Consider the following 12447-nt stretch of genomic DNA (forward strand, 5'->3'; position numbering starts at 1 on the left):
CGTGTCCAGAAATATTTTACAAGAAGAGTTCTCCACTCCTCTAAATACAACAAAATACCTTATGCCACCAGACTTGAAATCTTGGGTTTAGAAAACTTAGAACTCCGCCGCCTTTGACAGGACCTGTGTTTAACTCGTAGAATCATCTATTGCAATGTCCTTCCTGTTAAAGACTACTTCAGCTTCAATCACAACAATACAAGAGCAAACAATAGATTTAAACTTAATATTAACCGCTTCAATCTTGATTGCAGAAAATATGACTTCTGTAACAGAGTTATTAATACTTGGAACACACTACCTGACTCTGTGGTCTCTTCTCAAAATCCTCAAAGCTTTAACCAAAAACTGTCTACTATTGACCTCACCCCATTCCTAAGAGGTCTGTAAGGGGTGTGCATAAGAGCACAAACGTGCCTACCGTTTCTGTCCTATTGTTTCCTTTCATTATATCCAATTAATATAGTTATTACATACTTATGCTTATATATATGCTTATATATTATATAGTTATTTTTATTTTATACTGTTGTGACAAAATAAATAAATAAATAAAAAATAAATAAAAAATAAATAAGACAATCCTGACATCTTGTGGCCAGGCTCATTACAACAAATATTTTCTAGCAATTGAGCAAGAGTCCTCTTGGCTATTCTGCATTTTAAAAAGACTGCATCAGGAAATGGAATACAGAAAGGAGATTTCAGAGGAAGACTGATTTCAGCCGCCTTTCAGAGAGGATTGCTTAACTTTAATACTAAATTTCTTAGAAGTCCTAACCTCTGTTAGGTTCAGAGTAAACGGAGAACCTGGGCAAGGCCATCTCTGTAGTTCCCTCTTAGCAAAATGCTCCCTTTCAAAAAAACTTTTATTGAAAAGCAACCATTTAAGAAAAATCCCCAGAGGGAATGTTTTTTATTTTCAATTAATCCATTCCCCCACTCTTATTTTGTTTCTTATAACATTTATGTGAGTTAGCTATTTTTAAAATGATCATGGTAAAGCAGAGTTAGTAGCTGTGGAGCTTTAGGCTGGGCAGGATATGAAGATGAGAGTTTTGTGGGTTGGTAAGAAATACCCCTGTAGGAAAAGCAAATGTCGGTTTGTTGATGTAGAAGAAATGTACAATAAAGGAACCGAGTGGGCCTCAGTTGGTGTCAGATATGCCTCCTTTCAGTACTCAAGAAAGAAAAACCCCGACTGCATTTCCATAGAGAAAGGTACTTTTACTGAGTATGAGCTGAATGCAATCAAAGAAAAGCAAGGCAATAGGCACAAAAATCACATATATGAAACATCCCCAAAACCCTCCTCCCATTCAGTCAGGATTATCCAATCCACAATCCCCCCAGGAGTCATGTGGGGTGCAGCTTCAGATGGCCCTATCCCAGTTGCAGATAAAACACTGAGGGAAAGTTTCTCCAATTCACTCCCTGTTACAAGACATCTCCTCCAGCTCACTTCCCTCCCCCAACAACCAAGACAGATCCCCCCTCCCCCGTTAAAATGGCAGCCATAGCAAGCAATCAGTATAGAAGTGGAGGCTGACAGTTGGGTTTTGGACAGTTATGGAACTGAATATTGTTTGCTCAACTCAGTAACAGTGACAGATGATGGATACAATGTATACAAAAGAATAAATGGAATATGTAATTCAGCACTAAACCAGGCATTGGTTGGTTGTTTCATGCATTTATAGATAAAGGTACAAAGAATGTTTACTGACCGTAATAGGGGCGTGTTGATTGAGGGTATGCATCTACTAAGAACCCAAACAATCTTCAGCAAATGTTAGGTTATATGATACAAGAGGCATCATGGATCTGAGATTAATCTATCAAAGACCAAAAAAGAAAACTATTTTGGCAGAGAAAATAGATAACAAATGTAGGTTATTGATAAACTCTAACAATGAGAGAAAATAAACTACTCTGACCTTAATACAACTGTAGTTGCCTTGGTGCCATGTTGGGAATCACTATGGCAATGGTCAGATAATTTTGCTTTGCATTAGCCATATAATCTCTTAGATAAATAACATAAACTTGTAGATGTAGATTCTTCTAAGAATTGGATCATGTACAAGTAAAAGTAGCAAGCAGACAGAGTTTCCATTGTATGTGTATTTCTGCATATCCTGTTCCTACCACATAACCATAACTGTGATGTTTCCATGTCTCGCTACATTTGAGCATTCCGTAGAAATGTATCCACACTTGCTGTTGCAAACCGCTCAGAAATGCTAACTACAAAGCCTGTCCGGGTAACACCGGACATGATAAGAAAACTGCTTTGCACACATAAAATATTCTGCTTGCTCAGCTGTGCTTGCAAACATATTGCCACAATATGCATATCCAACCCAATGTGTCAATTTATTTTTATTTATTTATTTATTTATTTTTTTCAAATTTATATACCGCCCTATTTCCCTAAGGACTCAGGGCGGTTCACAGGCAGTTAAAATACATATAAATACAGATTAAAAAACAATTAAAAAACTTATTCTATTGCCCGAAATTTAAAATAGTATAAATAATAAAAACCCCTTAAAACCCATAACTTTAAAATCTAATCCAGTCCCGCGCAGATAAATAAGTGTGTTTTAAGCTCGCGACGAAAGGTTCGGAGGTCCGGAAGTTGGCGAAGTCCTGGAGGGAGTTCGTTCCAGAGGGTGGGAGCCCCCACAGAGAAGGCCCCAATTTATGTATTGTTAATCAGGATCACATGCTTGCCTTCTGAATCTCTGTAACCCACCCCTAATCTTAATAAAAGACTTGTCTCGAGCTAGCTCGGGGCTCGTTCACCCGAGGAGAATTGGACTCCGTGTCTTCGTTCTCACTCCGTTCGGCGCGGGGATTGCCTGGACGATCTCATGGCGAGCCCGCTGGCCGCGAGAAAAGCCACAGTGCCACTGTGAAAGTATCCCAACCTCAGCCATTTCTAGCTAAATGAATTTTGGATTCCAGAATTCCATAGCCAGCAGAGCTATTGATGAGAATTCTGGCAGTTGAAGTCCCAGGCGCCAAAATAAGGGAAATATTGCTTAATGTTTACTAAAGAAAATAATGGATGGAGGAATTTAAAGGCATGCTACTTCAGGGAGGAAGTTCAGAGTAATATATAGTTTTTTCTGGGAAATTAAAAGTTTGTTTGGAAGAAATGAAGACAGTTGTGGATAAATGGCCTTTTGCTTGCTTAGTCATATAATGCTTCCACTTTTAGCATACTTTTATTTCTTTAGCTATTTGTTACTCCTTTTCTGAGCCTTGTGTAATGCTGCATACATTAAACTGGATAACATGACATCTGTGTATGTATCCATCAGGTCAAAATGCATCCCTGGATAGGAATTTGCAAGGTAAATTATAGAGGGGGATAATTAGCTTATTTTGAAATTTTCGTCTTCCCAGAATGTACAAAAATATTAATGCTGTTGGCTTCTGCGCCCACACTGGCAACTCCTGGTACAACTCTCCACTACCCCACTTCTGTGGGATGCTGAGCACCATGGCCTTTGTTAATGTCAATTTCTCTAAGAAGGCAGCAGGGCCTGGATGAGCAGACCTTGGACCAGAGTCCTCAAGAGACAGTGCTTGGCTGGTGTTGAGTGGCGCTGGTCAGACCCTCTGCTCGGAGCTGGATCCTCTTACAGGAAGGAATCCCCAGAACAGTTGACTTTCTTTTTCCTGGTCCGATGATGGAATAATTATCATAACTCTGGCAACCACTGTGAAAGGCCGTGACTTCTTTTGACAAGCCTCCTGCTCTCACTCCCATTAATGAAAGCTTCACCCTCCAGGTGTCTGGCAATTTGCTGCTATGATTCTCCTGCCTGAGCTTAACTGATTCCAGTGAGCAGCTGCTTCCTTGACAGCTTAAGACCTGGACCATCAACAAGGATAATTGGGAGGTGAACAACTCTTCCTTGGGCACATGAGGAAGACGCCGGCTACAGTAACCAAGGGTTGCTGTAGATTTGCCATGAAATGCTACAGCAACCAGCTAATATGTGCACAGAGAGTTAATTAACTGCACTGATGAATACACTTGACTTCTGGAATTAGGCTGCAAACACTTGCATTAGTAACATTGCAGCCTGAGCAACAATTAAGACTTGCATTCTTTGGAAATCCTCAAGCAGCCTCACTTATCAGAATTCCTGCTAGCACAGATCCCTTGCTCTTCCCCCTCGTTTCTTTCCCAACGTTAGAAGGTTGGAAAGAAATGGGGCAGGACTGTCCCTCCATCTGTTTGTTGGCAGAGTAAGACTTTGAACTGAAGAGAACAAGAAGCTGGGAAAATAGAAACTGAGCCAGATCAGGCCAGCGGCTGCAGGAAACTATTTAGGAAAGAGCCAGGGAGAGGCAGGGGTTTCCATGCCCATTGCCAGCTACTTGGTTGCGCCCTTCCTGCCCGCATCTGAACCCCTCACATTACACCTTGGGCCGCCTCTGGGGCCTCGCTGCATATTTTATTTATTTATTTATTTATTTATTTATTTTGTCACAACAGTATATATAAGCATAAGCATGAAAGTAACTATATAATATATAAGCATATATATATATATATATAAGCATAAGCATGTAATAACTATATTAATTGGATATAATGAAAGAAAACAATAGGACAGGAACGGTAGGCACGTTTGTGCTCTTATGCACGCCCCTTACGGAATGGGGTGAGGTCAATAGTAGACAGTTTTTGGTTAAAGCTTTGGGGATTTTGAGAAAAGACCACAGAGTCAGGTAGTTTGTTCCACAGGTAGCATAGCCTGCGCCTTGGCTCACGCCTCGCGTTGCAGGGGAGGGGCGGTTCTCTGAATCTGCTGCGGGCTTTTCATCTGGACTCCGGACTGAAGGCGCATCCGGCTCCGCTGCCCGAGTGGTCGCTGCTCGGATTCTCTAGGCTGTAACATTTCCGAGTCTGCTCCGCAGCTGCCGTTTGTCCCGGCTGCTCTGCGCTCGCTGCAAAAGAGCCCCGGGAACGTTTGCTCGGGGAAAGTTACTCTGCGCCTCATCCTGCAGCCGAAGAAACCTATTTGGGCGCTTCAGTCCTGACCTCCGCAGAAACTCCGTGGGGCGAGACAGGCTCTGCTCCTCTGCGCCGCAGCCGGCATCTGGTGGGCGATGAGGCCCGGGAAGAAGCTTGGCGCTGAATCCCAGCGAGGCTCAAGCCCTGGAAGCGAAGGCCGGGACCTCAGAGCAACCGGGCCCCCCATTCGCCGCCAGCCAGGAGGAGGAGGAGGAGGCCGGGCAAGATGTAGCCTGCCCAGGGGAGCTGCAGGCCTCACCGGAGACTTCAAATAGTTGAGCGACGGCTCCTAATTGGCGCTGAGCGAGACTGAGGCGGGATGGTCAGCCACAGGCCTCCGCAGCCAGGGAGGCGGCCGCTGCTCTCCCGCTTTGGCCACCGCCCCCACATGCCCGATGCCTGGTGAGGTGAGAGCCGCCAGGGCCGAGGGATGGTCACCGCCGGTCACCGGCCACGTTTGGTCCCGCGCCCAGTCCTGCGCCGCCGTCCCAAACGCTGCCGATTCGCCCCTGCTTGTCAGCTTTCTTTGGGGCTCTTTGGATTCCGACCCGGGCCTTCTAGGGGGCAAGGAGTGGGTCTCTGGGCGCAGCAATCGCACCTTTGATCCGGGTGGGGGCGGCGTTTGGTTAGACTGGCGGGCCGTTTGCTTCCAGTGTTCTTTGTGAGCACATCGGCTACTTTCACCAGCCAGGAGTTTTTCACCAGACTTGTGTTGTGCATCACAGCTCTATTTTGTTGAAACCCGGCCGGATACCAGGGCTGGGAAATGCGCCCCCAGGAATTACGTGAGAATCAGCTTCTCTGGTGCTGAATGGGTGCAGTTTAGCCTGCTGAACCCGCGTCTCCTGGAGTAGGCCAGCTACCCCGGCCTCGGTCAGGAGTTTGGGACAGCATAAAAGGATGTAGATCGCGTTGTGTTCCCCTTTCTTTCTTTCTTTCTTGATAGGCTGTTGGAGGGATATTTGCAAGCAGACGCCATTAAAGGGGAAGCTAGAGCTCTTCCTTCCCCCAGGCAGGGTCACCCAGCCAGGTGCTGAGTTAGAGGGTTTGGAAGCCCTCCAACCTGCCCTGGACGGGCTCCGGCAGACTTTTCACCCTAGCAACTCATCAGATTTGTCATGGGAGTTTTTTTCAGACTAGGCAAAGAGATCTTTCCCTAAACCCTAAACCGAATATTGGGCAGAAGGGACAGTCCAGAGGGGATTGTGGTGAAGGAAATAAAACACCCATCTGGTCTCTATTCTGATTGACGTTCTTTGTACTGTTTACCTTTTTTTGGCAGTTTCTTGATTGGGGTATTGTTTACTTTATTGTTGGTCTGATGTTAATCTTGGAGTTAATCTATGCTCATCTGGGTGCTGATTGCTGGTGGATTGTGGTGTTGTGTGTTTTGGTCCTTTTGTTCACCGTTTAGCTGGTTGATTGTTTCTTGTGGTCTGGATGGGAGCCGTGGTGGCACAGTAGTTAGAGTACAGTATTGCAGGCTACTTCTGCTGCCTGCCAGCTGCCTGCAATATGGCAGTTCGAATCTCACCAGCTCAACGTTGACTCAGCCTTCCATCCTTCCGTGGTCGGTAAAATGAGGACCCAGATTGTTGGGGGCAATAGGCTGATGCTGTAAACTGTTTAGAAAGGGCTGTAAAGCACTGTGAAGCAGTATATAAGTCTAAGGGCTGTTGCTATTGTTCACAATATGTAGATGTCGTTTATGTGTCTATTGATGGCTAATTTATCAGAGTGCCAGGCTTCCAGAAAATGTAGAAAAAGAATAGCAATGTTTTCAAAGAAAACTCAAAATTCCTTATTTGCTCCATTTTCGAATAGTTGTGGGATCAAAAGACACAGTGAAAACTGGTTTTTCAGGATTAAAGCCATGTCCCTAGTGAACATTGCAAAATCAGAACTGAACATAAACCACTTGGAAGATACAATCGCACCTGTAAATTAATAAGACTCTGAAAGGAAATAAATGGAAGGAAAGTAGCATCAGGAGAACAAATTCAGAACGGCATTTTGTCCTGGGCTGAGTTACCAGAATTATATTAACATACTGAGTATTTTTTTAAAAACAGCCCTATGTAAGGTGAGTTGCCGTGATCTGCCTGAATGATATTGAGGCCATGAATTAAGACAGGGAGTGAGGTTCTCCTGCGCCAAACAAGGCTGCAACTCGTGCACCAGTTGGAGGCAGGCAAAGGGCCACTAGGTATGGCTTTCACCTGCTGCTGCAAAGCCAGGATAGGTGAGTCTAAAACAGTGATGGCTAACCTTTTTGCCATCATATGCCAGGAGGGGGAGCTGGGGGGGGTCGCGTGTGCACACTTGCGCACACCCATAATTCTATGTGCCCTGCCCCCATGCATGTGCATGCGACCCCCCACTCCAGGCACATAACGGCCCGATAGATCCGTTTTTCTCTCTCACCTGGCTCCAGAGCCTCTCTATGAGTCTGGGGAGGGTGAAAACAGCCTTTCCCACCCTCCTGGAAACCCTCCGGAGGCCAAAAATGGCCCATTTTCCAACTTCCGGTTGGACAGGAAGTGACGTTTTTTGCTGTCCCCAGCCTCCAGAGACTCCTAGAGAGGCACGCATGCCATAGGTTCGCCATCAAGGGTCTAGAAGGATGCTCCTCAAAGAGCTTGTGAATTTCTTCTTTCAGGGTAATCCCTGCCGGCCAGAAATAATTTGGATGTGAGAACTATGATGGAGAAGCAGTCTCTCCATCTTGTCTAGGTTCAGTTTCAGACTGTTTGGTCCCATCCAGACCCCAGCAGCTTCTGAGGATGATGAAAGGACATCAATAGCATTTCCCCTATTGGGGGTAGCAACAGAGAATTGGGTATCACTCAAACAGTGGAATGTCCTCACCCAGCAGCTGGGCATAGATTTGAAAGAGCAAATGAGAGAGGACAAACCTGTCTTTCCTGCAAAGCAAGGGCCAAACTCTCCTCCCTCACAGCCATGGACTGGACCCATCCGCCCACTAGAAGGAGCAGATCAACAGCAAAACTGCGCTTCCAATTTCAGCTGCACAAACTCATGCAACAAGACACCCTCAGTTCTGGATGATTGGTTGGTTGCCAAAACTGGCTTTTGTAACTGTTCTACAGGTATAACAGAATAACAGAATTGGAAGGGATCTTGGATGTCTTCTAGTCCAACCCCTTGCTCAAGCAGGAGAAGGAATGATGAATGAATTAGGGAGTGGGCCAACTGGCATCCGCTCTTACTAACTTGGGAGACATGCAGTATTCCACCCCATAGTTTGCCTGCCAGCATTCAAGGCAGAATAACTTTTGGGTGTGTAGCATATCCTGAGTGCTGCTCTTAACTGGGCTGGAAGGTAACGGCCTGAAAGAGGGAGAGCATCCGATTCCTGCCACTTCTGTTTCCTGCTCACATTTGCTGTCTGTTATTCTGCCTAAGGGAAATTCCCACTTCAGGATCCTATCCCCAGAGTGTGAGGGAGCTGCCCATGTACTTGCCTGGTCCCTAAGTATAGCACTCCTGTCGTCATTCCGGGCACTCAGCAAGGTTTTTTTTTTTAAGTCAATGAAGTTTGAAGCCCATCAGCATCAGCATGGGTGATACCCAATTTCCATATTTATCCAGGGCAGCAGTTTTTTCTGCCTGCCTGCTGCTGAACCCCCTCCTCGGCCTTTGTTGCAGAAGGATGTCCACGCAGTAGCCTCCCTCCTGAAGAGATACCTCCGAGAGCCCCCGTCATTCCTTTTACAAATTAGCAAGACTTTCTCTCCTGCAGCCAGTTGCTTTCCAAGGACAAAGGCGAGGTCAGTGGATTCAGCACAAGTAATTATCCAAGGGAAAAAGCAGCAAGGGGGGGGGGGAAGTCTGGGGATGGTGGGAGGGAGGCAGGCTATACATTGCACCTCATTCTGTCTGCCTTCAGGTGAGGAAGATGCTGAGAAATTTTCCAGTTCATATCAGGAAAAGTTACAAGTTCTTGGATGAAAGAGTATAGGAAATCCCAGGGCCATAGCTATTCTGGAAAATAATCTATAAGAAATCCTAAAATAAGACAGTGGCAAACTATTTCTGTAGTGTTGACCAAAAAGGGGGGGAAATAACAAAAACTAGGAATCAAACTCAGCCTAAAGGTTTCTCCAGCTTTACTAGTTTAAACTAGCAATTATAAATACCTATTAATTTATAAGCTTTTGAAATGTGATTTTTTTTAACGTTTCATAAAATGAGCTCTATGTTGACAATGAATTGGGCCCACCTATATCTTGCTTTTTTGGTGTGAAAAATTCACAAAGCAAAAGCTTTCCTTCTCATTTTAGCCTTTCCCTTCTTTATACTGCAGATTTTGGGGCTGCTGTTCCTAAAAAGGTCTCAACGGGTTGGAAAAGGGGAATCTCTCAGCCTTTAGGACCCCGGGAGGTGGTCTTGGATTCAGGCTGCAGAGGGCTCTTAAAGATCCAGGCCAAGGGCTGAGACCTTGGGGTGGAGCGGGTTGCCATGCAGACAGACAGACACACACACACACAACACACAGTATCAATAAATTTTGCTTAGCTATTGTGTGAAAAATGGCACCTGCCGTTCCTATTTGTGTGATCCCTCAGGGAACTCAGGAACTGACAAAACAGGTGTGCTGCTTTCCTCAGGCCAATTACAACCTCCTCAAGTTCATCTGTAAGTAAGTCCAGTCCATGGGCAGGGAAGGGGGATCTCGGCTGCAGGTAAAGGAAAAGCCCCCTGCTGCTTTTTTGTTCAGAATTGTTGGGTGGTGAGGCAGCTGTCAAGAGGACTGTGTGGTGTTTGCATCTCTGCCAGAAATGATGTTGGGACTCTTTAGGGATTTCAGGAGAGAAATAAAATGCACCTTCAGCACAAGGTTATGGGCTTCATGTTTATGATCTGAAAACAGGTTTCTTGACATCTGTATTTATTGCTCATAGTCTCCCTTTGGGAAGACAAGCATGGGGTTGTCTCCATAACAGATCTGTCAGGAATGATACGAAGCTCATGATTTAACAGAGATTCTATGGAAAAAGCCTAGTATTATCAATTAAGTTTTAAAGTGAATAAGAAAATATTCCTTTTTTTACTGGGGATAAAACTAATTTACGTAAACCCTAACCCCAACCCAGAATGAATATTTAATTCTAATTATTGAGGTATGGGTTCAAACAGGGAAGTGGAACCATATCAAATCGATACCAGATATCACTATACCTATTGATAGTGTTGAGAGCCAGTTTGGTGCAGTGGTGAAGGCATCGGGCTGGAGACTGAAGCTGCTTAGGATTGTGAGTAACATCACATGCAAGCAGAGCTGCCAGTTGTGGTCGGAAAAGAGATTTTAACCAGAGGACTGGCTCCCAATCTGGATCAGGGTTCATTTGTGCAAATCAGGGAACTTTAAATCTTTCCCTGCCCAGTTGCAGCATTTCCAAATCCCACCCTGATTAGCACCCTCCCCAAAAAGGCATCTCCAGAGGCTGAGCTGAGCCTGTTGTCCAAACTAGGCATCCGTGTGGATAGCTTGGCCATATGAAACATAATAGTTAAGGTTGGAAATCTTGGTCTTTGCCACTGAAAATTGCTGGTGATTATAAAGTTTTCATTGATTTTTTTTTGGGGTGGGGGGCTTTCAAGATTCCTCGATGAAGTTCAGTCTTACGCCAGCCATAACAAGATGAGCATCCAGAACCTTGTCACGGTGTTTGGACCAAACATTTCTTCGGCCTCAGATGGAAGACCCTGTGACTCAGATGAAAGGTAGGTAGCCTGTGTCCCCCCCCCCAAGGGCAGCAGTCCAGCCCCAGCTGCAAACAGACACCACCGGGCAACACCAGGGCCTGCAAATTCAGAGAACCTGGAATATCAGAAGGATACAAAGGGACAGAAAGCAAAACCCCAATAAATGTGTCTTTGGTTGTTGAGTGGATGATTTGACTCAATAAAATGATGAATTGATTTTGAGGGGCTAAGACTAAGGCTGCATGGACGGACTTTAATCCAAATCTTTTTATTTTTATTTTTTATTTGCATTTATATCCCGCCCTTCTCCGAAGACTCAGGGCGGCTTACACTATGTCAAGCAATAGTCTTCATCCATTTGTATATTATATACAAAGTCAGCTTATTGCCCCCAACAATCTGGGTCCTCATTTTACCTACCTTATAAAGGATGGAAGGCTGAGTCAACCTTGGGCCTGGTGGGACTTGAACCTGCAGTAATTGCAAGCAGCTGCTGTTAATAACAGACTGTCTTAGCAGTCTGAGCCACCAGAGGCCCTAATCTTCTGTAAGTTTTGGAAGACAATTTTCTTTTTTGCTTCTTAACTGCCACATATTTTAGCTGGGGAAGTTGGAAGGGGGTTGCTGTTGGAGCGGTAGAAAGTTAGTCATAACAACATTCCGTATTCAAGGACTTTTGCCTGCGTCTGATGGAGACTGCCTGAAGATTGTATCCAATTGAGTGTGAAGAGTTGATTGAACAATGTGATGAGCTTGTGGGTGTGGTGTGGGGCAGGGCTGTGAACTGTCAACTGGGTGTGGAAAACCTGGAAACTTTCAGATTCGGATTTTCCTAGCTGTGCCAACATGACATCTCTAATAAATTGGAACTTTGAAGAACTTCAAGCTTCAGAGCTTAATTTCGTTGGGGGTGTTCCTTGGAACCCTGACATTTTCAGTTTAGATTTTCAGTTTGATCTGACATGGCCAATTCAGATCGGTCAAACAGCTTGTATCCCTGTCCCTGACCCAAAATGGAGGAGGCAGCATGACATAATAGGTGCAATAAATTAGGTATATGAATTAATTTATCCTCTGAGTATCTGATCCTTGTATGTAATTGCCCGTGCTGACAAATTTTATAGGATTTGATCAGAAACTGGTGCTATGTTGCAAAATAACCTCTGGTGCTATACCTCAATATCCAGATTTCTCCATTTTTCTCTTATTTCTCTTACTGAGTTTTTTTTTCTTCCTATATAATGGGAGACTCCACCTTTTCACGATAATGGAAGGAAGGCGGCTGAAGCCAGGAAGAAATGTTCTCACCGGAAGGCCGAAACAAAGGATACAGCTTCACTTATGCTGCACCCGCAAAGCGACAGCTTTCCAGAAAACATTAAAATCTGAATTATTCCCCACTGCCCTTGGAGGCCAAATGTAGTTTTGCTTCTCTTGTCACTGAGATTTGTGGATGTGGAGCAACTGTCCCTGGGCTAAGGAGCAAAGATGGTTTTAGGTCTGCAAGGGATTGGTCTGCCATCCTGCGCTGTGTTACTATTTTAATGTTATTTGTCATGGTTCTTTCAGTGTCACATTTGCCGAGCATCCTTTGCTGTTTATAGAATTATGCAAACCATGGACATTTAGGTTACTGTAATTTGCCAAGAGTCAGGCAAAACTGGCAGCATACAAATTTA

General features: G+C 44.7%; 1 long non-coding RNA gene across 1 annotated transcript; it reads left to right on the forward strand.

Moving 5' to 3' along the window:
• The first annotated feature begins 8236 nt into the window (after nt 1-8236).
• On the forward strand, nt 8237-12427 carry LOC131200247 (uncharacterized). The gene is made up of 3 exons (XR_009155559.1): nt 8237-8829; nt 10664-10786; nt 12017-12427. It is a non-coding gene; the product is annotated as an uncharacterized LOC131200247 (long non-coding RNA).
• Nucleotides 12428-12447: the final 20 nt, after the last annotated feature.

This window comes from Ahaetulla prasina, chromosome 5 (assembly GCF_028640845.1).
Source record: "Ahaetulla prasina isolate Xishuangbanna chromosome 5, ASM2864084v1, whole genome shotgun sequence".
In the NCBI taxonomy this organism is placed as follows: domain Eukaryota; kingdom Metazoa; phylum Chordata; class Lepidosauria; order Squamata; family Colubridae; genus Ahaetulla; species Ahaetulla prasina.